Genomic DNA, 24,160 nt, shown 5'->3' on the forward strand with positions numbered 1-24,160 from the left:
TAAGGGCGTGGAAGCAGGATTTGAACCTCAGCCTCCGGCTCCAAGGTCCATCCTTACACCCGCTGTGCGGTGTTGGACGTGCCTCTGTGAGCAGGCTCAGGTGTCTGGAGGCGAACTCAGAATCAAATGTTCACTCTCGGGGCTAGGGCTGAACCGGAATTGCCCTCAGACTTACTTGCTGGTTGTCTGGGGCTGGTCTTCCTGTTTTTCCAGGGCACACATCTTTACAGGGGTTTTGTGGGTGTCTGGAAACAGTGGGCTAGCTGATAATGTGCTGAGTAGTGTTGCTTTGAAGGAGAAAGGAGAAACATTGTATTTAAAGAAGAAGCTATTGCTCATGTCCGTTATTAGCTAGTGGCTCCAAAAGGCCAAGATGAACTGAATTGTGTGACTTTCCTGATAATTATGATTGTAACAGATGCATGGGTCGTGGTGTGAGTTGGAGTTATTAATAATGGTGATACAATTCGTTCCCATTTTCTGAGAACCTACTGGGAACCAGACATGCTGGATGTCTGCCATACATTATTCCCATCTTCCCCAAAGCCCTGGGAGGTGATGGTTGCTATTCTGCCTGGCAGAAGAAGAACCAAAGGCTCACAAAGGTTAAATGACTTGCCCAGGACCACACAGCTTATAAATCACTAACCCAGGCCTCACTCCCTCCTAAAACTGAAGCTTTCCACTACCTCATTTATTCAATTATTCATTAAAAATTTTTTTTTGCTGAGCACTTACTATGTGCCAGCCACTGTTCTTGGGGCTGGGGATGCCATGGGAAATATGGTAGATGAGGTTTTTGTTTCTTGGAACTTAAACCACACAGTGGTGGCCTTCTAGAGCCCGGGACCCCACTTAAACTAGGCAAAGGGGAGAATGGGATCCAAGTCATAATATGAAGGCCTTGAACCTACAAGGCCCAAAGCCTCTTTGTGGGCGGGATTTAATCAGGGAAAGAGAAAAGTACAATTTAAAGGGAAAGTAGAATTATAGTAGAAGATCCAAAATGGGCACTTTGGGGTTGGCAAACTTGTAGTTTTTAGACTCAGGCAACTTGAGAGTAACCTGCAGAGGGTGGGCCATCTGTCTGCCATCTTTGTAGTCTTGCCACCTTGCTTTCCCGTCCGCCCCCCCCACCCCATCCCCCAGCCCCTAGCACTGGCCCCAGGTCTTTGGACACACGAGGAAGCTGATGGTTACTCGTCCAGCAGGCACCCCTCAGCGTTACTCCATGGGCTGCGTAGCTGGAACTGATTTGGAGCCGTCCTGGTTCTTGTGGCAGGTTTAGCATCTCTGGCCCATCTGTTAAATGCTGGAAGCACCTACCTTCTTCCCATTGTTGTGACAAACCATCCCTACGAATGAATTTCCAGATACTCAGTTCTCCAGCTGAGAACTTCAACAATGTGCTTGTTTTTCCCGCTACACCGAAACCCTTTTGCTTTCCTCTGTTGGTTGACTCTACACTAACTCCAAATGGTGCCAGTAAGACTTTTCTCTATTGTTCCTTTCCCCATGGTGTCCTGATTTCAGGCTCTGGCTCTGTCCAGTATTTCAACAAATGCCCATTGAGTACTCCTTTCACGAGGCTTTGGTCAGGGAGGGGTCAAGGTCTTTATATGAGAGATTATCAGAGAGGATTCCCTTCAAGCCCTTAATCTCATTGATGACAAAATTGGAACATGGGAAAAAAATGTGTGCAAGTTGACACTCCCAACTCATAGCTCTACATCCAGTCCATCACACTGACCACTTCTCAAGCACAAAGTAGCTTTGGAAGAGTTGGAATTTTGAACTATTTATTCTGGAATTGCAGAGATGAAATACCATAGCCGATAGCCACTATTCTCTAGAACCTATAAGAAACACAGTTCTTAGTCCCACTCTAGCACAAGATGAGGGACAAAGACAGTGTCGTAGACCATTAAATAATGTGAAGATGGAGGTATTCACTGTTAAAATTCTGATTACATGTTATTGTTTAATGTTAAAGAAATAAAAACATTAAAATCCTAGCAAATTTAGACATGCTTGTCGTGGGAAGTTTAAAGTCCCTAATGATCAAAAGATTTTCTTGGTGCATATATTAACATATCGAATGCTATCATACAAAAAATAGGCTGGCTTTTCAGTTTGCAGTGTGCTGTTCTCTCTGAGCATCTGTTCCCGTAAACACCTCAGTTTACCTGTTTCTTTTACAAGCTGCAAGTGTCTGTTCTATGAATGAGCCAGGATTTACTCACTGATCTGCTTTTGATGGGCATGGAGTTCTTTCCAGTTTTCCTCTATTGCAGATGATGCTGAAATAATTCTTGCACATGCATATTTTTGCAGGATTGTGCATTTCTGGACCACACATCCTTACAAGGAGAACTGCTAAGTCAAAGCCAACGTGCATTTTAATTTTAATAAATATTGCTAAACAGCCCTTCCCAAATGACAGGACTTAACTGATGTTCCCATCAACATTGAACAGGCGTGCCTCTTTGTTTACATCATCATTCATACTGGGTTTTCATGGAGTTTTAAAATTTTGGACCTAAGATTTTTTTTTTTATTTTTTATTTTTTTTATTTTTTATTTTTTTTTTAAGATTTATTTATTTATTTGACAGACAGAGATCACAAGTAGGCAGAGAGGCAGACAGAGAGAGAGGAGGAAGCAGGCTCCCTGCTGAGCAGAGAGCCCGATGTGGGGCTCGATCCCGGGACCCTGGGATCATGACCTGAGCCGAAAGCAGAGGCCTTAACCCACTGAGCCACCCAGGCGCCCCCTAAGATTTTTTTTTTTAAATATTTTATTTATTTGACAGAGAGATCACAAGTAGGCAGAGAGGCAGGCAGAGAGAGGGGGGAAAGCAGGCTCCACGCCAAGGAGAGAGCCCGATATGGGGCTCGATCCCAGGACCCTGAGACCATGACCTGAGCCCAAGACAGAGGCTTAACCCACTGAGCCACCCAGGTACCCCGGACCTAAGATTTTTAAAGAGACAGTGTTCTCATTTGGTATACCTTAAATTCATTTTTCATGTTTGTTATTTCTTTCATCTGGGTATGAAGAGTTGAAAGGTATGGTGGTTAATTACATTTTAAATAGGCATTTCTTCAAAGGGTTTCATTTTTGCTTTATACCGTTAGGTTTTTGGACACCTGGAGCCAAAATCTAGTTTCTTCCCAGTCTTTTCCCCTGTTTCTTGCCGGATCTGGCTTGTTCATTGGCCTCTGGCCCACAGGCTGTTGAATGTGGAAGCATTGATATTCTCAGGGCTATGCATATGGGGAAATAGCCCATTTCCAAGGCCCCACTCCTTGATGGGGGCAAAGGGCTGAAGAGACTTCGTGAAGCTGGCTGATTTTTTAAGCTAAGCTCCCCCTCAAAACGGGCTTCCCCCAGCAGGCTTTAGAGCACACATTTCCTAACCCAGATGGCCTCGCCAGCCTGGACACCTGGCTGGGGAGAATGAGCCGGCACCTCCTGTGTCCATATTAGTGCTGCTTCCGTGATGGCGCTGATAGTGTCAGCTGTGCTCGTTCCGCCCTCCCCCAGGAATGCTGGGGAGATGGAGATGGGTTTGGCCAAGGAGCCTTTCCACAGTGGCTCTGCTCAAGCACCAGTTAAACCAAGGGTAGATGAATTACCCTTCCTTGGTAGGTCACTGTTACGGGGTGTCCTTCTTTTTAAAGTCAAATTAAGAAGAAACAAGATCGTGGCACCTGGGTAGCTCAGTGGGTTAAGCCTCTGCCTTCTGCTCAGGTCATGATGTCAGGGTCTTGGGATTGAGCCCCAAGTTGGGCTCTCTGCTCAGCAGGGAGCTTGCTTCCCTCTCTCTCTGCCTGCCTCTCTGCCTATTTGTGATCTCTGTCTGTCAAATAAATAAATAAAATCTTTAAAAAAGAGAGAGAGACAAGATCATCTCCAGAAAAAATAGCGCAGTGGCCCTCTTGTTCTGGGTATTCTCAGTCTGTTCTTTCTGCCTTTCTCCCTCCCTTAGGACACACCCTGATAACACACCTATATACCTATTTGGGGGGCACACAGATCCCTGCTTCTCTCCAGCCTGTTCTAGGGAGTGACTCTGGTATCAGTCATTCACATGCTAGTATGAATGTAGGGCACCTGATTTTAGATGTGAGGCAACAACAGGTAAGGAATGAGCTCAGGTAGGGGCTTTTAAGGTGTGGCTCCTTTCTCTCTGAAATCACTCCATCAAAACAATCCTCTCTTTTTTATCAAGTGGATTTAGAGTGCTGAGATTAAAGTTAGGCAAGGCCAGACATGGAGTCATAGTGTCCTGGAATCCAAATGATTCTGGAAAGCCTGCAGTCCCCAACCACCCATACCTGAGTGACGACTTCTGAAAATGTATTTTCTGCTTTTTAAAAGGTCTTTTAATTTAAAAAGTACAATATACACACACAGGCCTTCATGATTTTTCACATGCGTAGTGAAAAGAAAATAAAGGGAATCTGAAGTGTTAAGGCAGGCAGGGTTGATAAAGATTTTACTTGTGGGACTGTCACCCTCAAGCTATAGTAATTCTCCATGATGAACACAAAGACAGGCAGCATCCCATATATCCTGGCCTGTTCTCAGGCTGACATCTACATGGCGACACATTTCTGACAGGTAACACAATGAACTGAAAACATATCAATCCAAAGGCCAGCTCAAGGAAAGCCTTGTTAAATTATAACATGGTCTAGAAGCTCCATTTCCAGAATTGTCTGCTGAAGGACAGGACGCAGGTGGCCAGTGGTCATTTTTAGGGTTAGGGTCCTGATTCGAGGAGCTACATTTCCTGACAACAGACGGGATATTCAGAACATCCCATTACCAGATGTGGTCTGGTCACCATAGGGTACCTCCTGGGATTGGGTTGATGGTAGAGAACCTGCTGACTCACTCTGCAGCTCTGTGGATGACATCAACATCCTGGCATTGGCGGCCACGTGAGAGCCACCCCTTGTCAAGTTTGTATCTGTTTTGGGATATTCAGTCAACAGTGGCTTTTCTTTCCTGCTGTCTTGGCCTTTGCTGGTCAGCCTGAGCTTTCTACTTGCAAAAGCATGGCCTTTTCATTCTGAATGAGACCTTTGGACTCATCCAGTCTACCGGATTGCAAATTGGAAAACTGAGACATCCCTCCTCAAACCAGTGTTGCCTCTAGGCCATACAATATCCCATAGATACGAAGGAAGGAAAGGCTAGCCCTGAGGGACCTTTCTGGCATGCTGCATGTTTCAAATTCCTTTAACAGGCAAGCCTGGGAAGTTATTTCTGTCAAAGACATAGGGCACAAAGTTTTAAGCAGATAAAATATAGAATATTCATTTTTTTTTTAGCTGTAAAGAACTTTGGAGAAGAGTTCTTCCTGCCCCTCACTGGCAATAAAAAAGATACTGAAGTCCAGAGTGGTTCCAAGGTTCATCCAAGGGGTTGGGATTTTAAGGTAGACTTATGGTGGGTTGCATTGGGCTCCAGGGTATTGATGAAGTTTCAGCCCCGAGTGTTAATCAAAGAGAAGGAGGAGGAAAGAGGGTGAGAGAAGGGAATCCTGCCAGTGAGGACATGGACTCAAGGCTCCCGGGAGAGAAGGTGTAAATGGCAGCTGCAGGTCACAGGAGACGTTTACAGATCTGCGTCTCAGTGGGCAGATGCTAAAGGCATCATTACTCATAATGCTTTCAGCCTGGCCTGTTCCTCCATGAAGTTGTGATACCAGGAGCTCAGTTAAGATAATGCTTCCCACAGAATGCATTTCATTAAGTCCTGGTCTACAAACCTTTCTGTGGAGGTTGGAAGACTGTGAGGTTGCCATGAAATGGGCTAGAGCTGGGTCTTTCCAGGAGTTCTCAGATGTGGGAGTGGTCACTCCTCTCCTGCCAGCCCCTGGCTCAGTAATTCACCAGTGGGAGAATGTCAGGAGCTGCAGAAGGGCTCTTCGGCTCAGCTTGAGTCCAGAGCAGTTGCCTCTACAGGGCAGAAAATGGAGCAGACCCAGTCTGTGGATCTGCCGCCAGGCAGCAAGTAGATCCTGCTGTCAAGGTGGCACTATCAGTGGGCTGAAAAACAAGGGACATGGCCAGTGTGCCTCTACTGGCAAGGGCACCCCTATTTTAGTCCGCTGCTCTGTCCTCTTGTTGGACTGCCCACCCCTAACCCCTTCCCCCAGAATGCATCACCCTTAACGCAAGAAATCTGACTTTGAGGCCAACTGGATTTCTTCAGAGGGCTGGCTTTCTGGCTCTCCCCATGATCCCATCTCCCCAAGAGGCCTCCTGATGGCAGATTCCCTTATAGTTGCTGAAGAAGGCAGAAGTCCATGGACAAAGCTATCAGATCCCCATGGTGAATTGGCTGATCCTCGTATGCATATGGGGTTGTAGATCTGGCAAAGCCACAGCTCCAAAAGAGAATGCAAAAGGTCCTATAAGTTGGCCTCCTGCCCCCACAAACATGGTAATTCCAAATGTCACCTTGGCATTTTCTTCTCAAATAAATTCTGTCTTGTTCATATCACAAGGAAACTGGAAACATGGACTTGAGAACTTCTGTGTTTATTTCTCAGTCCCTCTGATTGACTTGCTGTGTGACATGTTGAACTATTACATTTCTTTCATGGATAAATGTGAACATGAGCTTTGAGATTTTTATCCGTTGAGTACTGGAGGCATGTGGTTTATTCTGAGTCAAAGAAAACTATTTGGACTTCTGTATTTTGTGTGTGTGTGTTTGTGTATGTTTATAAAAAAGGGTACAAGGCAAAGAGTAGCTTAATATTAATGGATAGTGAAGAGCCATATGGATTTTTTTAGAAAATCACAGATGATTCAAAAGGTTAAGAGCTATCCTGATAACATTGCCATCAGGTGTGGGCAAGATTTGGATAGAAGAGCTATGTCAGATTGTTGAGAAAACAGAAGTCATGGCATAGGAGGAGTACACTGCATTTGGAGAGGTGCTTTGCCTCTCAGAACACATGAAAGATTTTTATGCTTCAGTTTTTTGTAATCTTCTTGTGAAACACAGGAGAAATGCAGAAAAAAACCCATTTTTAAGATGGAAAAACAAAGGCACAGAAGGTGGGGTTGATACAGTAATTCTGAGACGGAGGTGGGATTTGAATCCAGAGTTTCTTTTTCTTTTCTTCTTCTTCTTCTTCTTTTTTTTTTTTTTTTTAAGATTTTATTTATTTATTAGGGAGGGAGAGAGAGAGCACACATGCACACACACAAGTGGTGGAGGGGCAGAAGGAGAAGGACAAGCAGACTTCCCACTGAGTGCAGAACCTAACTCAGGGCTTGATCCGAGGACCCTGAGATCATGACCTGAGCTGAAGGCAGACACTTAACTGACTGAGCCACCCGGGCGCCCCGGAATCCGGAGTTTCTTATGTGTCCTGGGATACAGCACAGAGGGCTGCAAGGAGGGAGAGTGCACCGAGATGCTCACTTCTGCTAATTCCAAGTGCATGCTGGCCACATGAGGGCAGAGCTTGGGGCTTCCTGGATCAGCTACACAGCTGTTTGTATTTCACAAATGACCTCCTTGACTTACGGGGTGGGAAGGGAGTAATGAATTAAAATACTCTGATAGACATACTCATTTGCAATGTATCTTGTTGATTTATTTACATTAGGAAGAACAAACTGTTTTTCTAATAATGCATGAGTGTATGAAAAGAAGACATTTAGGAAACTGCTATGACGTTTACTTTTAACTGCAGATATTTATAGACAGGTCAAGGAAAACAGACTTGATGCCAGAGACGCAGATGTGGTGTGGGTCATTATATGGAAAGATTGGGTTTTATGCTGTGTTCTGGGGGAAGGGAGATGTTTCCTAGTTTGGGGGATAGAAATGGTAGGGTTGATAGTTCTCTAGTATTCGGTACCACGCTGTATTTTTCAACAGAGAAGAGGTCAGAGGGATACTGATCGAAGTTCGGGAACATACTTCATACTGTGTGGGGTTGCTAGATATCAAATGAGCTTAAGTCCAGCCCTTAATTCCTCATTAAAAAACCTACTGAGGGATTCTGCAATTTCCCCCTCAACTCACATACTCACCCCATGGAAAACACTCATGCTTTTCCATCTCCTAGATCACTTGGTGGAGGACATAAATTAGGATTACTTTTCTGGAGAGCCATTTGGCAGTAGGGATCCAAGACTTTTTACAATGTGAGTACTCTGACCGAGTGATCACACGTTTAGGAATTTACCTTAGGGACAGAGAGCTACCTTTACCACACAGGAACAAGGCTGTGCATCCGACATTTTCACGGTAGCAGAACCCTGGAGATGACCTGAGTTTCCAGCAGAATGAGGGTGGGTACGTCACTGGTTATTCCAAATAAGGCCATGCCGGCATCCATGCACTGCACGTTGTTTATTAAGCTCCTACTGTGTGCCAGGGAACAGAAGGGGCGATGTCAAGGCTGATGTGGTTTCTGCCCACCTGCAGCTCAAAATTTTGTTGCAGAAACAGAGTTTATACACTGTAAAGTGGAAAAAGGAAAACAGCAACTACAATAACAACAACAGGGCACGAAGTGTATTTACAGTGTGTTCTCACTTTCATCGTATGACTAGAAAAACCTGGAAGGTAGCCTGAATTAACAGAGGTATAGAAGCTTTGGACAATGGGCTTATATCCATATATTTTTTTCCCTTTTAATTCCTCTCTAATTTCCACGTTTTCCACAGTGACCATTATTATTTTTATAATTTTTTTTTTTTAATGTGACTTTGAGGATGGACAAGAAGTGAGCAGACCTGGGTTGTAGATCCAACTCTTCAATTCATGGTGAGCCCTTGAGCAAGTCAGAGACGCTTGTGAACAGCCTGGAGGGAGAAGCCTCAGAAGCCTCCCCACCAGGGTTCCCAGATCCCAAGTACCTTGTCTCTTCTGAGGACAAGAGGACTTGGGGGGTATTGTGCTGTGGGGCTGGGAGCCTTCCTGGGAGGCTGGACTGCAGCCTGGCTGCTGAGGCCCATTCCCCAGGCAGTTTCCATCTCTGGGGCTCTGATCCTCTAGGCATCTGGTGATGTACTCCACAGGGGGGAAAGAGTTTGTGTATTGGGCATATGGAAATTAAATTAAGGAAGTGCCTCTCACCTAGCAAATAAAAATTGACTTGGGTTATCCAAGCCAAATGTCACAGCACCCCAAGAAAACAGATGATAGCAGCTCCATTGATTGAGCCCTATCTGGTGCCAGGTATGGGGTGCAAAGCGTTTTGCAGACATTTTCCTAGCCGAGGCTCCTGGCACTCCCTGAAGTGGGGACCTATCTTATAGGTGGGGACCTTCAACAGAAAGCAGCTAACCTGAGCAGGTCATTCAGGTAGAAAAGCCTGGGACTCCAGCCCCCACTCTACCTTCTCTGAAGCAGCGTCTCTAACTTCTCTGTTCCGCCTCCTCCCTCCAAGAAGCTGACTCTCCTGTCACCATCCACACAGGTGTCTGAAGCCAGGGCCATGTGGGAGGGCAAGTGACAGAAGGCTGGCAGCCTGAGGAAGGCAGAGGCCTAGAACGAGCACAATCTTATTTCTGATGAAACCGGACGCAGAGCTGCCTATTCTTAGCCGCCTTTTCTGGGGGGCTGTGAATGAGGAAATTGGGTTTTCACACACACACACACACACACACACACAGGGAGCAAATATAACCTCCCTCGTGATAACTATAATGAACTTTCTTCCTGCTTGTGATTTGAAATCAAAGGCCGACTATTATTCCTCATATACCTACATCTCACAAAAGAGTGAAACCCTTGTATCGAGACCTGACCTTTGTTGTCTGACTGTTCTTCCTGAACTCTTTTCCTTGCCTGTTCCAGTTTTGCTTGTTTAGTAGGTATTTAAAAATATTTTTGAGACATACAGGAGATTATCAGGGACACACTGATGGGAAACTAGTTAAAATGAGGATAAAGAGTTGTTTCTCTTCCCCATTGAAACAATGTTTCCATCAGTATGATAGATACCATTTCCTGTGTTTCAATTTCAGTTCCTCTGTAGTTCAGAGTCTACTGATTCATTTTATATACCATGGCCAGATTAATGTTTCTAAAATACCACTTTCATGTTATTGTCTCCTATGTTACCTAGAACACTCAGTTGCTCCCCGTCATCTAGTGTAAAATACAAACTTGTGGGTTTTGAACTTACCTTCCTTCTTAATGTGTCTTCAACTTTACCTTTCCAGCCATCTTCCCAGTTGTTCCCGTGGGTGATCTTCTTGCTCAGATGAATCTGTCTCTTGCATAGTTCTCTGAATATGCCCTTGACCTTTCTCACTTTGAGTATGCGCTTTACTGCTCAGTGCGGGAAAGAACCAAGAAGAAAGTTCTCCCTTCCCTTTTCCTTTTTCTGAAGTCCTACACTTTCTTTAGGGCACTATTCACATTTTCCTTTTTTAAAAAAATGAGTAAACCTTCCTTGACTCTCTCCCAGCCCGGGACTGACCTGGACTACCCTATCACTTACTATCTGCCGTTTGAGCCACATGCCCTATGGGGTTAGACCAGCTCCGTGCATTGCATATCATGGGGTTCCAGAAGCACCCAACTGAACTGCTAACCACAGAATACTGCTATACCAAGACAGGACCTCTCACCCTTCAGAAAACAAACAGTAATTCTTCTTGTCGTGTGTTCAAAATGCATATGTTGGGGGTATTACCTAATTATTTGTCATGCACTTGCCACCCATGACTAATCCTATTATATGAATGAAATGGAAGCCAGAGGTGAAAATACTTGTATGACCTCACAAAGCTGAGCCTGTTGGTAGAAAAAGAGTACTTGAACCCACATTTCCTCCTGCTAACTTATTAGGGCCACTGTTCCATTTAAACCATGAGTCATAGGTCATCAGGAACTTCTGTAAATATTCTGGTGGCTTTTGTCATCCTCTCTTTTTTTCTCTAAAGGGCCGGATAGTAAATATTTTAGACTCTGCAGGCTATGTGGTTTCTGTTGCAACTGCTCAGCTCTGGTCCTGGGATGGGAAAGCAGCCACAAGAACTGCGTAATCTAAGGGGTGTGGCTGTGTGCCAATAATATTTTATTTGCAAAAACAGGCAGTGGCCTGGATTTGGCCTGCAGGTGCTAGTTTGCTGACCCCCTACTATAGAAGGTTCCCCTCTCTCTCTTCCTCATATCAAACTGGAAAGTCAAGTTTAGGCATTAGAACTTTTCGGTTTGAATTCTGAGCAGGACCCGCCATTGTGTAGAGGCTAACATGTGACTTAACGGCCATGGCTGGGAAGGCTGGCTGCTTAGGATAATTTGGGAAGTTGTGGATGTTCAAGCAATAGACTATGTGCCTAATGAGCAGTAGACAGCTTGTCATTCCTTGAACACGGGTGTTGGTCTCAAGGAGAATGTACTGGGGACACTCTCAGCATTTGGGGTACATAACCCCCTTAACTAACCAGCCAAGGGGGATCTCCCCATCCAAGTATTCCCTTATGCCCAAATTTACACCTGTAATCCACAGGCTGTCCCATTTCTCACATCTGAATGTGGACCCCAAGAAACGTCATAGTTATGACAAAGGTGTTACAGTGAGCTCCTGGGGCCTGTTATCATCCAGTTTTTAATTGGTGGCAGGGTGGAGCGCTTCATGTGCATGGAGGGAATTGTTCCTAGGAATGATTGATAACTTTCTCCTGAAAGGAACAGGTAGGTTTTTTGGGGGAAAAGCCTATAAAATAACTGTGTGTTCAGCTTACCCCCGTGACTTCATCCTAAGAACACGCACATACTCCCAAGGCAGCTGCCCCCCCCCCCCCCGACAAACAGCTTATTTGGTTCTGCTGTTCTGTGGGGGAGGACTCTTTGCCCTTTTTTTCAACAGAGACAGCATGAGATCCAGAACCAAGAAAACACACACACACACACACACACACACACACACACACACACACACACGTTTTTACCAGAGACGGCATGAGATCCCGAACCGAGAACACACACATACACGTTTTTCCACAGTCTTCAAGGCATTATGGAAAATAGCAGAAAATCCTAATTAATTCCAGGAAAGAATTTCAATAGTTTCTTTAAAGAATTTTTTTCTGAAGTATAGTTAGCACACCCTGTTACACGAGTTTCAAGTGCCTGGTGTAGTGAGTCCGCACTTTGCCTTCCTACCCCCAAGTATAGTAGAATTTCAGTGGCCACTTGATCCTTAAACTACAAAGAAAGAAAAGGAGGAAATGTTTAAATCTTTATGCTTGGGAGAAAACACCCCCGTTTTAGGCAGTTAATGTAAATTGTGAGGAAATCTTTCTTTAAGTTGGCTCTCACCTCTCCTTCTATTATAATTCTCTTTATTTTCTGCATAATAATAGTAAACCTTGCAGGGATTTAGCCGGTGCCCTGCGTGTCTGTGGGGTGCTTTACATATGCCAATTATTTGATCCTCGGTCAGACCTGGGAGGTCGGCAGTGTTATATCCCCATTTCACAGGTGAGGACAGGAAGGCACTCAAAGGTGAGATGACTCGCCCACATCCTGCCTGGTACTCCGCCTGCCTCTGTCTTTTATTTAGTTAGTTGGTTTGTTTTTATTTTAATTCCAGTTAGTTAACATACAAATACGGAATACTTCATCCTTGATCAGGGGCCATGCTAATCTTTTCTGTATTCTCTGTATTGTTCCAATGTCAGTGTCTGTGCTGTCAAATCTTTGAAGTGGACGTTGCCACAGCCAGAATTACTTGTATTGGATCTGTCCCTTCCCAGAGCGGACTGATGCAGTCCTTACTCGGCAAAGATTTCTCACACTTGCTCTCTGTTGGGTAGGACTCTGCCCTTGTGGCTTGTACAGAAGATAGTCGTGTCCCAGGAGGGCCTGGTGGCTGCCAGGAGTATGGGGCCAAATGAAGGAGAGCCCTTGTGTGATGTCACTTTCGTGAACTGTCTTCAGCCCTGGGGAGCACACCTGTTTCCCCAGAGTGTACGGGTTAGCTGAGCTCGCAGGACAGGTGGAGCAAATCAGAAGGTTCTTGGATTATTTTTTTTTAAATATTTTATTTATGGGTTCCTGGGTGGCTCAGATGGTTAAGCGTCTGCCTTCACTCAGGTCGTGGTCCCGGGGTCGCTGGGCTCCCTGCTCATGGGGAAGCCTGCTTCTCCCTCTGCCTCTCTCTCTTGTGAATAAATAAATAAAATCTTTTAAAAAATAAAATAAAACATTTTATTGATTTATTTGAGAGCGAGTGAGAGAGCTAGCACAAGCAGAGGGAAGGCTGAGGGAGAGGGAGAAGCAGACTCCCCACTGAGCTGGGAGCTGGTTGCCAGGCTTGATTCCAGGACCCTGGGATCATGACCTGAGCCGAAGGCATCACTTAGATCGACTGAGCCACCCAGGCACCCCAGGCTTGTGTATTAATCGACAGTGAGAGATACTACTGAAGGGGTTTGGTGAGCTTGGGAATCAGAAGGGAAGATGGGGGGATTTGATTATTGAGTGCTGTTGGGAATGTCAGCTGGCCACATCGGGGGACCTACCCCCACCAAGTAACTAGCTCCTATTGTTACTGAGACTCCAGGGTTCATGCTGCCAGGGTGCAGAGTGGGTCTTGGAAGAGGCCTCACCTTTGAGGAATGCGCAGGCTCCTCCAGTGGTCTGCCCTTCTGCCCACTTCCACCGCTCCCTCCTTTTCAGCAGGACGCTTTAGTTCTTCCCATTCATTAGCACAGTTCACTCTGAGGTTGGGAAGTGGGTTTCTCTCTCTGGGATTTTGTGTATGTCTACCCCAATCTTGCAGAAGGATGGCCCTTTCTGTTCTAGCTGTTGGGGAGAGTAGGGCAGAGTGGAGACCCTGAGAGTTAAGCACCGATGATGATAATGACCAGTAACACTATTTTAAAGGTGAAGTCCAAGGTCTTGTGTTCCACTGGTCCCCTGGGCTCCTCATTGCCCCAAGAAGGTAAAGTACACACCGCCTTATAGTTTCACCTTTTTTTAAAAGTAATCTTTTTTTTTTTTTTTTTTTTTTTTTTTTTTTTTTAAAGATTTTATTTATTTACTTGACAGAAATCACAAGTAGATGGAGAGGCAGGCAGAGAGAGAGAGAGAGAGAGAGAGAGGGAAGCAGGCTCCCTGCTGAGCAGAGAGCCCGATGTGGGACTCGATCCCAGGACCCTGAGATCATGACCTGAGCCGAAGGCAGCAGCTTAACCCACTGAGCCACCCAGGCGCCCTTTTAAAAGTAATCTTTACACCCAACACGAGGCTCAGATGCCTGGCCCCAGGATCAAGAGTTGCACACTCTACCGACTGAGCAAGCCGGGGGCCCCCCAGGGTCATCATTTTGAACAGAGATTGAGTGGGAAAGAAACATAGCGGGTCCTTCCTGTCCTGAGTCCAGGGAAGACTGACACAAGGGTCAGTCCTAGGGTTGGGGAGGAAGGGGAGCTGAGGCTGCAGATGTGCCTTCACACTTAGGTCTGGGCTTCCTTTTCTGTGGTCAGTCGGCTCCCTCTCCTCCCCTGGGGTCCCTCCCTCCAGCCCGTAGCTTTCAGCTCTCACTGAGGTATAGACAAGGACCCCGTGTCACCATACCTGTCTTGCTACAGCCTAATCAGCATCCCCTGAACCATAAATGCCATCAAAGGGGACGACTGGTCACTGACCAAGAGGTTGTGTCCCCAAGGTGACCCATTGTAGAGTCCCACTGTGGTCCACTGACAAAGATTAAACCCTCTGCTCTGCCAGGAACTGAAATAGAGCTCCATCTGCTCCACGGGCGTGAGGTAGCCCCTCCTTCCCCAGCCCTGCCGGGAAGCTGTGCAGCAGCCAGAGGCCAGGAAGGCGCTCCTGGGTCACAGAAGGGTAGCCCTTTCCTTTCTTTCTTAGTGGGGGTGGGCAGGCCAAGAAGCAGGACTGGCAAGGTGGTCTGGCACCTGGCTAGATGCCCTATGGATCAGACAACTGGGTTCAGTTTGCCGCTTCTCAGCTGGGTAACCTTTGGTAGGTCATTCTAACGTGCTTGAGGCCCAGATCCCTCATCTGTAAAATGGGATAACAGCACCTGCCTCACAGAGCCCCTAGCCAACTGTGAGTCTGCAGAAAGCAGTGACCTCACTCATAGCAGGCTCATGGAGAGTGGATGCAGGCCCGTCTGGCCACAGGCCTATTCGATTTGGTAGCCATCGCCAAGAAAAAATGTAAAATAATGTAAAATTGCAAACATAAAACCAGGTTTACGAATGAGCATTTATTTCACATGATGAAAGAAAATAATATATATGTATTTCAAAGTAGACATCCGAATCACAAAATCCAGAAAATAACACAAATATTATTACCAATTAGCTATTTCACATATGTCTGCATTACTTTCTTTTCCTACATTTTTTTGGGCTGTGTGCTCTTTGACCACTTCTTCCTATGACAGCGATTTTAGAATGCCATTTTCCCTCAAGAGAACAGCAAGATAATTCATTCATTCCTCTAGCATGGTTGGTTGGAGCTTGTTTTCCATTCTTGATGGCTTAGGAGAAAAAGTTTGTTTGCTCTACAAGCAGTTATTGGTAATGTCATGTAAATCTTTCGGATTATTGTCAGATGTCGGGGAACCTTTCTCAGGTTTTTTTCATATATGAGCCATAGGGCTTCAGGACATTTAAGTGTTTCTGTGTGATGACTAAGCTTAAATACCGAAGGTGCTCATTCCACACGTGGCTGGGGTCCTTCCCAGGCCCACGGAAGGGGCCACGTGAGCGAGGGGTACGGATGCTTTAAGCCCCAGGATCTGCTGGCAAATTATCCTTCTTTATAAATGTTAACTGGATCCTGTCTGATTATCACGTCTATTGATACTCATCTTTTTAAATTTTATAGTTTTAGGATTACTAAAGAATGTGTTCTCATTGACAATAAATTTAATCTTACAAGAGTTCCGTGTGCCTGATGGTCACTTCTTCCGTATCATTAACACATGTTAATTGTCTACTCTGATCAGTCTACCTCACGTTGATCGCCGGGGAGCATTCAGTGACATAAAGCAGATAAGACACAGTACGGTGTCTTCATCTAGTAACTACTCAATAGACTTAGCTGTCGAGACCTGCATCATCCCTCCATTGGCACCTGATTTGGAGCTGGGCGCTTGGAAATACAAAACTGGGACATTGTCCCTCCAGGAGGTAGGGATGAGCCCAGCTTTAGGACCAACTCTGAGACTGAAGTGGGAGTTAGGTTTTGTTCTCAAGTTATAAATAGAATAGTCCTCAGGGTGCCTGTGTCACTCAGTTGGTTAATTGACTCGTAATTTCAGCTCAGGTCATGATCTTGGGGTCCTGGGATCAAGCCCCATGTCAGGCTCTGCACTGGACATGGAGCCTGCTTGAGATTCTTTCTCTCTCCATCTTTGCCCTCCTACCTTCTTGGGCTTGCTCTCGCTCAAAAATACATACATACATACATACATACATACTATATTTAAAAAATAGAGTGGTCCTCTCTCATTAACCATGAATTCTCTACAGTTAATCTCCATTCATGGATTCTTCAGTCATCAGTAATACTCTATTAATGTAGCCACAGTTACACATGAAGCCATATGTTTAAAGAGCACCATGACGGTCTTTAGTTTCCTGTATTTCCTCCAAATCTTTTGATTCTTACCAAGTTCAGCCCCTGAATTTGTCAAAATATGGCTTTCTATTCTGCTATGTTAAAGACTCTCCTGTGGCAGAAATATCTGTGTACGGGGAGTCAAGAAATTGGCATTGCTACTGACTCTGCACGGTTATCTGTTGGGAAGCTTTTGGTTGCAAATGACAGAAGAGCCATTTCACGCATCTACATGACAGAGGACATGTAGTAGCCTGTGCAGTGGGTCCTAGCTGGACCTGCCCGCTCTTTCTTTAATGCTCATCCTTCGCTATAGAAGCCGACCCACGGGGTCAGTCCCATTCACACCACAGGACTGGAATTTTGGGGTGCCGTTGAACAGTGGCAAGGAAGCTACCCATGTGCCCTAAATCCCTTTGCTTCTTCGGGCTTCATTTGCCTCATTTAATTAGGGGCTCATCCGACACCATTAGTAAAGTCCTTCCCAAGAGTAACCTTTAAGATTTTATTTTCTGTTTACATTAATTGGTTTTGGTAATGAATAAACAAATCTTTTCTGGCCAGTGCTGTCAGGCCCAGAATGTAATTAGTAAATAAATAGCTCTGTGTAGATTAAATGATAAGTCAGGGCAGTCAGCCTTAAGTGACTTTCTTCCTACTCATGAGTTGTAGATTTTGATCTAGAAAAATGAGCCATGGAGGATGTGAGGGAGGAGCCCTGGAACGTGGCTCATGAAACCTGCTCTGATTTAGGAAGCCCCTGACTTAGGAAGCATATCTGCATAGCAAATGCAAGTTGGTGGTTCATTCGCAGGAGATCCAGGAAGGTCTGCGCAGGGCTTAGCATAAGCATTGGAGGCTTTGCTGTGATGCTGGCATCACAAGGAAGCTGAGAGGTTGAATTCACATCTAGAGGGAGCTGCTGTTGGCAGAAGCCAGAGGGACTTTAAATGGCAGTGGAATCAGATCCTTGGGATAGCTGAAACCACAGACCTCAACTTTCTCCTTCATCCACTTCTTCCAAAGTCTTTGGCTATAGCCTTGAGACGGGTGTCCAGTTGTGGCACCAGATGAGCTTCAAAGGAAGCATATGGAGGTGGTTCATGACGGAATGAACCCCTCGGCCTTGGTACCCAAACGTGAAGATGCTGCAGGTGCTGGAGACGGGAGTGAGCTGCTGGAGCCTGTTTCCTCCACTTCGCCAGTGCCCGGGACTGTGCGGAGACTCCAAGCACCTGTAGGGCACAGGGGTGCCTCTGTAGAGAGTCTGTAGGGGGTCTCATCCTTCTGTCCAGGATCTGGGGGAAAAGGTTAATCTGATTGGTAGTACAGTCAGTAGATTTTCATGGCGACTTGATTTTGGAATGTATTTATAGAGTTGGCAAAGGATGGTCTGTGCCTCGATCTACTTCTCTGTACTTCAGCTTTTGGAAGATAGTTCTGGTGTGGTGGTCAGTCGTGTTTCTAAACTGGCAGGCAATAACTAGCTAGCTCAGTGTGCAAAGGGCAAAAGACACAGTTCGAAAATGGTTTCTGGTGAAATGGAGGCGTTAGCTGGAAGTGAAACCACCAGAGCTCCATCCCAGGGGTTGTAGCAATTGGAGAAAGGTTCATTTGTTGGCCTGGGGGAGGGTAGATTGTTCTTTGAGTTGTGTAACGGGCCCCTCAGTAGCAGCTTGTTCCTTCTGAGGGTCCACCCAAAGGGAAGGTGGGGAGAGACTTGGAGTTTCAGTCCTGGCCCCTGGAGCCGTCACTGCTGTGGGTTATTTGTTGTTGTTTTCATAATCGTCATGCTTTCTGATTCAGATAGGAGCACAGCGCTGTTGTACCACCCTTGCCCCTGGGTATTTTGGAATTCGTAGATATGCTTGTCTGTTCCATGAATGGTGTCCATCTTCTCTGCAAGCGTCAGGAGCTGCACCTGGGCATAGAGAGAAGGGGGCATCATGGTTAGTGGCCCATTATGCAAAATGCTATGCAAAACCCAGATCAAACAATCCCCCAAAAATCTCTGACGGAGAAGCCCAGGAGGTAGATTGCAAACAGCAAGGTACATTTCTGTGATCTTGGAAATTAGGCACAGAGAGGATGAAGAGGTTAGAGAACGCAGCGGTGCAGGGAGTGTGCTCTGCGGGCCCCAACCGCGCAGGGACTCGCCTTTCCAGCTCACCGCAACAAGCACCGCTGGCAGATGCCTTAATTTCTTTCAGCCCAGTGTCCTCGTCTGTAAGAGGATGACCGCGCCTCCGTCCCTCCTAACGGTGAGTGGAAGGAAGAAATAAATAATGCTGGCAAAGCTCCAAGCGAATAGGAAGCACGGGGGAGCTTTGGGCACTATGTATGTTTTATCACTCTTAGGGTTGCCGTAATTGGGTAGTTGGTGTTCACTGTTTTGGCTGTCGCTGGGCAGGTGCCTTGAACATCTGCAGGCAGAATTAACATTACCTTTGGTCCTCCTTCAGGGGGAAGATAGAGACTAGGGCCGTCCCTCTGTGTGTGTGTGTGTGTGTGTGTGTAGCAGCTGGGAACCAGCCATGTTTCCCACCCATGAAGGAGAGGCAAGCTCCGTCTGGCAGACACATTACCAACATGTGGCTAGATTTCCAAGCAATACTTTGTCCACACCTTTGTACCAGAGAGCTGACAGGAATTGAGTTCGTGGAGGGATGTAGAACAGCCGAGCCTCCCCTAGGATACCATTTTAGGTTTTTCCATGTCTTTGGTTGGAATTGGGGTTTTGCACGTTGTTTAAGACAACAACAACAACAAAAACAACCCCAGAGCAACACTGCACCAAGGACCAAGAGAATGGCTTCTGAGTAGATACAGAAACGTGGATTAAAAAATCATGCCAAACACGTGAAGACCAACCAGATTGCGTCGGTAGGAGGCAAAGTACTTTGCTATAAATATTGCAGGACTCTTCTTTCTCTACTTAAAAGAAAAATTGCTTTGCATTTCAGACGACAGAAATGGCTGGACAAGCCTTTAGTTCATGTGCAAGAAACTGTGAAAACAGTGTGAAAGATTTTCCTAAAATGGAGACGGAGCTTGGCCCAGTCTGGGGTTGAAGTTAAAGCCCTTGTCTCGATTTGCCTTCTGTGCATTATTTCTCATATGTTATGCAAGATTCCCCAAGCCCCGGACCATTCATTTTTTTTTTTTCCCCTGTAATCTCGAGGTGTGCACAGGGTACAACTCAGCCTCAGACCTCTGTGCTTTCACTTTTGGTTAGTCAGAACCTCCATCTGGAGGGATTTGAATATGAGCGTTTTCTGTGGCTTTTCTGTGGCTCCTTTTCAAAGTATTCAAAGCAGTTTAAAAATACAGAATGTTCAGCGATCTGACCAAGAGCTAATGTAAGTACTTATTTGGGGACTATTTTTAAAAGATCTACTAGGGCAGGTCGGAAACTCTTCACTCTGCCTCTGTCTTGGAAATAGCCACTAAGATGAAAAAAAGGTTTGAAAAACAGGAGACTCCTTCTCTGCAGTCATAATGCTTTCCGGAGTGACAGGAGTAGCAAAGAGTGCGGTCTAGAAAAACAGAAGAGCTGCAATTCTATCTTTAATATTAAACAGGAAACTGAGCAGAGGGGAGCCCTCAGCAACATGGTGGGTTTTCGGCAAATCTGTCGCCGGGTTTGTCCATCATGACAAAATCAGAGAACTTTGATTTTTTTAATTTTTAAATTTTTTATTATTTTTATTTATTATATATATATATATATATATATATATTTTTTTTTTTTTTTTTTTTTTTTTTTGAGAACTTTGATTTTGTTAAGATGGCGAGTGTTCATGAAATTCTTCACCAAAACGTGACCCCTGGAAGCAGGTTCTGTGTTGTAGGGTTTTGAAGCAACCAACCCTTTTCCACCAGAGCCAAAGGAAATTTGGAAGCAAATTGAAAAACCTCTCAAAGAGTAGAAAATGCTCTGCACTTGTGTTTCGCCTTTGTGCGGGGCTGTCACTCACCCAAATGTGCATATGAATATTCTTTCCGAAGACCTGGGCTTCATTTTAAGGTCAGCCTTCAATTTCTAGAGAATATAATTTGCTGCTATTTTTAGAGCATCATGATTGCTCATAATAACTAATGGAAAAAAAAAGACTCAACAGAGAAATAAATGTGTACCAGCTGTGTCTGCTTAAACTTGATTAAAGGCAGTAAAAAAAAGTAAACAGAAGAATGAATGTGACAATAGACAAGGGAGAGACGAGTAGCCCTCTCACTGGGAAAAGTTTTGCAGACCTAACTCGTTCGACTTCGGAGGCTGGCGATGTTTAAAGTTTACTTTACTGTTTGTCTTGAGTGGGATCAGTGTTGTAGTGAATAATTTATAGCCAGCATGAATGAGCTCATTAGTCACCTTTTCAGACTTTAAATGAGTTTTGTGGTTGTCATTACTCGAGCCTTCTGTTCAGCCGCCGAGCAGAATGACAGTTTGGCAGTTGGCTGCCTTGTCGTCGGGCAGCCTGCTCCCCTTCAGGTCTGCGTTGCTTTTGTATTTCATTGAAACCTTTCCTTTCTAATCCCGGGCTGGTCCGGGGACTCTCACATTTCAGATGCCTTTTGCACCCCCAGCTTCAATGAGAAGTTTTTCATGGATTAAAAAAAAAAAAATCTTTCAGTTGCGTCTGCCACAGAGAATGAAGTGGATGGAGAGAGCTTTTTCCAGCAACTGCTGTGTATTATTCTCTTTGTGCTCGGTTTGATATTCAAGTTATTCATCCAGCAAGCTGGGGAGTCCTTGTGCGGGGGCTGAGCCAGCGCTCACATGGTGGCAGGCATTGCCGGCCAGGGGACTGTCGCTGGAGTGTAGAGGGTGAAGGATGGTTCCACCTCTGCCCTCCAGGGTTTGCATTGTGACAGTCCTGAACGTCAGTATGATGGGGATGGGTGTGGATGAAGAGACTTACTTCAGAAAATCTGCCAGGCCAGATTTCCAGGGCCAAGGAAAGCCATGCTTTTCCTGCAGAGGGGTGGATAAGATGACCTTTCAGGATCACAGCCAACTGGGGGGGGGTCCAGATCATGGGGGTTGACCGTGCCTTCTTCCTCAACTCCGCGTCTTCCTGGTCCAAAGCATTGAGAGAAAGCAAACTGTTGCAGCTGCCTGCGCACCGTGCTTTTGGAGACTTGCCTGGGAGGCTGGTATGTGAGGAAGACGAGCCTGGGCATGCCAGTGGCAGGTGGGATTTCTTTGGAACGGATGTCGTGAGGTTCATCCCTCCCTTTGAACCTGGCCTGGGCAGCCTCCGGAGAGCTCTGACGTCCACTCCCTGGGACCGGACTCCGTCCGGAAGTCCAGGACGGTATGGCATGCCCACCTTGGTCCTCGGGTAGCCTCTGCTGGCACTCAAGGGGCATGGAAGCCTGCCCGGGTGTCTCAGCCAATGGCCTGGACCTCTGTCCTGCGGGCTCTTTGACGTTTGCTGTGAGCAACAGGCACTAATGGCTGCCATCACCAACGTGGGCAGCACCCCCTTCCGGGATCCATATTGTTAGACAGCTGGCCTAGCACGGTGTGAGGCATGTAGGAAAGATGCTCAGTATTCCTCTCTGGAAGAAATGCCAACTTAAAAAGGATGCCTGGTTGTTTGGGGGCCAGATCTTTGAAGCCAGTGACAGTCATGTGTCTTCGGGCTTGAGGGAATTAGGTGTTACTGGTGCACCCCCAGAAAGACAGCGGTCCATTTGGCCTCCTCCTTCTCAGCCCCCACCCCTCGTGAAGCTGAGCGCTCAGCATGCACTCGTGCCTCACAATTTACGGGCACGTTTTGCTTGCCCCTGAATCAAAAATATTAAAGGCACATGAGAGGCTATTTGGGAAAGGAGTGAGGGTTTCAAAGCAGAGAGTGTCGGTGAACTGCACTATCTGATAGAGTATAACAGACTTCAGCTTTGGCAGTCGTAGTAAATTGAAAAGTTGCTAATTCCCCAAAAGGAATTTGGTATAGCAGGGAAATAATATTGGCAATATCTTAATCTATGCAATGTTTCCCAGAGACACCGTTGAATTTGCAGTTTTTACTTTTGTTTCAAAAAGACAGTCTTCAAGAGAAGAATTGATTGTCCTCTTTCACATCCTTCTGCAAAAGTAAAACGAGAGAAGTTCCTTCTTGGCATGGTTCACACTTTGGCAGACTTAGCAACTGAAACCCACGAGACCGTGGTACTTGGTGTACTCGGTGAACGGAGGAAAACAATAAGAGCTCTTCAGAACTTTGGAGGAGGAGAAGGTTGATGATGCTACTTTTCTTTGACTAATCTGTGTAGTTATTAGATGCCAGCTTGAGAGAGCAATAAAAAGAAGCATTTTTTTTTTTCGCTTAAGCGATCGATATTTTTGATTACCGCTGAGCCACATGCTATGAGCAGAAGAGAAGTAGAAGGCAGGGTCCTTGCCTCTCAAGGCACTTACAATTTGTTTGATGCTCAGTATCTAGTTGATTTATTTTTTATTACAAAGGTACACCATGCCATATTGATTATGACATAGAAGCTGAACTCTGGCTCTTTGCAAGTGGTACCTTTTCATTCAGGTTAAAAGTCCCTTTTTTCCTTCCTTCTCCCTTATTTGCTGCTCATGGTTTTTCCTCTTCTTGAACCCCACCACTCCTTTCCTTCATGTCCTTGACCTCTGGGGGTTCTCCAAGAAGAATTCAGATACTCTGGATTGATCGGAAGCTCCTCTTGGTTCCTACCTGGAACACGGCTCCAACCTCTGGAGCCAAGGCGTAGGGTTTCAAATCCCAGCCTTATCACTTATGAGCTGTGTGTCCTTAGGCAGGTGGCTAAACCTCTCTGTGCTTCAGGTTCCTCATGTATAATGGGGGCATAATAATAGTACCCTCCTCCCATGGTCACTGTGAGGCCAAAATGAGTGAATATTTGCCAAGCGTAAGAATGTGGTCTGGCACCAAGTAAGTACTGTGTAAGTGTTTGTTAAATCTGGTCGGCCATTATTCATGTATTCCATAGTTGCAAATTCATGTACTTGCTAAAAATTATTTGTAACCCTCCAATTAATAAATACTCGTTGTGCTTTTAGGGCCATTTGTCGACATGTGCAGAGTGGCCAAAAATTTGAATTGCCTAATGCACACATTCCCAGCTTAGATCTAATAGAGCGACGTTCTGGTGCAAACAAGTTTCAGTTCTCATACCATAAACAAGTGTCCGTCCTGTGGTCTGTTCTGTACTCCGCTTTTTGTGCTTTTTTATTGGTGATTTTCCTGTTTAAAACGGCACCATGGGGCACCTGGGTGGCTCCGTTGGTTAAGCATCTGCCTTTGGCTCAGGTCGTGATCCCCCGAGTCAGGCTCTCTGCTTCTTCCTCCCCCTGCTCACGTATGCACTCTCTCTCTGTCTGTCTCTCTCATCCTCTCCCTTTCAAATAAACAAAATCTTTAAAGTTTTTTTTTTTAAAGATTTTATTTATTTATTTGACAGAGAGAGATCACAGGTAGGCAGAGAGGCAGGCAGTGAGAGAGGAGGAGGCAGGCTCCCCGCTGAGCAGAGAGCCCGATGCTGGGCTTGATCCCAGGACCCTGGGATC

General features: G+C 45.7%; 1 protein-coding gene across 8 annotated transcripts in view; it reads left to right on the top strand.

Annotated features, from left to right (window-relative positions):
* The window catches only part of FOXN3 (forkhead box N3), a 398,912-nt gene that overhangs the window by 137,554 nt on the left and 237,198 nt on the right, over positions 1-24,160 (top strand). Inside the window, exon 1 of one of the 8 annotated variants that reach the window (XM_059182542.1) lies at positions 18,756-18,857. The exons of 6 other annotated variants lie outside the window; for them this stretch is intronic. The gene's annotated coding sequence lies outside the window, so the exon portion shown is untranslated. Of the gene's footprint in view, positions 1-18,755; positions 18,858-19,862; positions 19,956-24,160 lie in introns of those variants that run through there. One more of the 8 variants, XM_059182540.1, reaches the window with a different exon arrangement.

The sequence above is a fragment of the Mustela lutreola genome, chromosome 7 (genome assembly GCF_030435805.1).
Source record: "Mustela lutreola isolate mMusLut2 chromosome 7, mMusLut2.pri, whole genome shotgun sequence".
In the NCBI taxonomy this organism is placed as follows: domain Eukaryota; kingdom Metazoa; phylum Chordata; class Mammalia; order Carnivora; family Mustelidae; genus Mustela; species Mustela lutreola.